Raw genomic sequence first — 3,242 nt, forward strand, 5'->3', positions numbered from 1 at the left:
ACCAATAGCTATGCAACTTGGTTATAGAGCATAAACAAGCATACAAGCTTATAGAGCAAGCCAACCAGTAGCTACTGCCAACATGTGACTTCAAATGAAAATGCTATTATTCCAGATATCATTAACTAGCAGAAGCGTGAGCATCAAATGGAAATGCTAGTGACTTCAAATGAAAATGCTATTACTCATAAATATACATTACAAAAGGCAGTAGCTAGTGACTTAATTTTTTTATAAATTCAAAGAGAATTATACCAATAGCTAATCAAATTTTAGTAGATAATTACTTAAATTTAAAAAGGCAAGATAGAGCAAGCCAACCAGTAGCTACGCCAACATTTGAGCATGAGCATCATTTAACCTTACATTACATACATTATTTCCTACCATCTGCATAGAAGCATTACATAAACCCTTTTATTCATCATTGCATGGAAGCATTACATCAACCCTTACATTACATAATTATTCAGACAACCTAGGACACACTAAAACTAGATGGCTGAAACTACAACTAACTACAACAAACTACGATACCAAATCTTTGATTTTTTCATGCCCTTCCTCACCAAAGACAAGATAACTCCAGCTTTAACCTTTTCTTCAAGATTTGGTTCTACATAGTAGGGCAACACCTCTGTGGGTCCTCCTTCCCTCAACTGATGCTTATACTTTTTCAGTTTGATCATGCCCTTAGGTCTGGATTTTGGAACTGGGAGAACTTGTGTAGTGTATGTGAACACACCTAGCTGGTTCAAGCCATCCGCTGCTTCTTCTTCCCCGAACCTCGGCAGCGAAGCTTCCCTCTCTTGCACACTTCTCCTACGATACACTAGCAACTCCTTGTCCGCCCTACCCATAGAAAAAGTCTTGGAAAGAGTGGCATCCCTAGAGCCAGAGGCACCAAGGGAGCCAGTGCTCCTCCTCTTTGCACTCCAGACAGGTTGTCCATGTTTGGTGTGGTTTTCGTGTTCACTACACTAGGCATTTATACGGGATGGAGGGCATGCACAGAGGGTATGAGAACACAAGCTGAACAGTTGTGTTACATAGGACAATGCCATCAGTTTCTTTTTTTTAATTGTGATGTCAATCCACAAGAGGGAGAATATTCTCCAAAATGGGTCAGAGACAAGCCATTGGGAATATTCCCCAAAATGGGCCAGGAGAGCCTGTCCATTTTTGGTTCAGGAATATTCTTCAAAATCTGTCATATTTGGTCAGGAGAGACAATGCATGTACTGATGGTTCTTGCTACTGCATTACTGATGGTTCTTGCTACTGTCCACATCATGTACTGATGGTTCAGGAATATTCTTCAAAAGCTTTTTTATCTCTAAATTTCTACTGCATTCATTTGCTACTGCCAACAAATCCTACAAGTAATTCAAAATCAACTAGGCAGTGGTTGGTTCACTGCATTCCAATGATGATATGCATTCAAATAGTAGGCAGTGGCTTTTTTTTATCTTTGAACATTTATTTAGATATATCTTATCTTGCTAGGTGTTCTTCTTTTACAACATTCATCTAGTCACTACCAGGCATGATTTATGCATCCATTATATGCTTCATATAAATGAAGTTTCATCATACAAATACGGCATTATGATTGTCAACAGAGAAATAGCAAGAACTTTATTAGCTCTAGTGCAAGCAATGAATTAAAAACCAGCAACCAATGAATTAAAAAAAATAGAAAGCAATAAATTAAATAGCATTTGACTGCATCATTTGCATTTACATTTAAACCAGTAGCATCATTTGCATGAACAAGAGAACCTAAATCAATTTCTAGCTTGTACATTTCATCATTTCATCATAGCATCATTTCATCATTTCCATTTAAACCAGTAGCATCATTAGCTTTCACCAAGAATTGCTAACAAATCCTAGCAATAACATATACATACTACACTACAGCATGCCACCAAAGTAGATATAGGTCATTTGTTTCTACATTTATTTTGCTACAACATTATTCTTGATAGCAAGTAGCTTTTTATCTGCTAAGTTTCTACTGCATTCATTTGCTACAACATTAGCTTGTTCATTTTTATTTGCTACTGCATTCATACTAACCCTCTTTTGACTCTCTCTTACAAAGCAAATTGAGGTGTTCTTGAAATTCTATTTGACTACAGTAGCACTACAACCTAGTTTTTTTTTGTTTTGCTACAACCTATTTGACTACAGCAGCACTACAACCTAGTTTTTCTTGAAATTCTATTTGACTACAGCAGCACTACTGCATTCATTTGCTACTGATGCATTTTATTGAACCAACCAAACTACTAATGGAGATGCACATTTGAGCAATCCATAGCAGCATTGCAAGGAGATGAACATTTGAGCAATCCATAGCAACATTGCAAGCAATCCATAGCAACTAGGCTAGCCAGAGAGGGAATTAGGGCAGGGGACAGGGGAGTGGGGAGGACAGGGGAGAGGAGCTCTCACCGAACGGGTGGTGGTGGCGGGGATCAAGAGGTGGTGGTGGCGCTATCCTCCTCCTCCTCCTCCTCGGCGACGGCGGCTCGGGTGTCCTCCTCCTCCTCGGTGGCGGCGGCGGCTCGGGCGTCCTCCTCCTCCTCGGTGGCGGCGGCGGCTCGGGCGTCCTCCTCCTCCTCGGTGGCGGCGGCGGCTCGGGCGTCCTCCTCCTCAGCAGCGGCGGCGCTAGGCGGTGGCTCTAGGCGGTGGCGACGGCGCTAGGCGGTGGTGGCGGTTGCGCGAGAGAAGTGTGGCGCTAGGGTTGTGAGTGACTGAGTGGGGAAGAAACTGCTGTTGATCGAGTTATTTCACTAAGTGTCCAAATTCTGTGGCGCATCCCTCTAAGTGCGCCACAGAATTAAGCTTTCTGTGGCGCATCAAAGACCGACATGCGCCACAGAATTCCTTATTTCTGTGGCGCACCTAATGGGGAGTGCGCCACAGAATTTAGAAACTTGGCAAAACAAAACGGTTTACTGCTGTGTCCTGACAGATACATAGCACTAGTCTAGTGGTTAAGGCCAATGTTAGGCAGTTAGTAGCCAGGTTCGAACCCTGGCTGCCACAAAATTTTTGTTCCTTTTTTCATATTTTAGTTACATTTCAATAAATACAATAAATAACACAACATTATTTAGTAATTAGTAGGGAATTATAAATTACTTGTCTCATATAAACATGTTCTTGTTTCTCTCACACACACATGCATGTACTTGTCTAACACACACACTCACACACATGTGATAGACCAA

Source organism: Lolium perenne, chromosome 6 (genome assembly GCF_019359855.2).
Source record: "Lolium perenne isolate Kyuss_39 chromosome 6, Kyuss_2.0, whole genome shotgun sequence".
Classification (NCBI taxonomy): domain Eukaryota; kingdom Viridiplantae; phylum Streptophyta; class Magnoliopsida; order Poales; family Poaceae; genus Lolium; species Lolium perenne.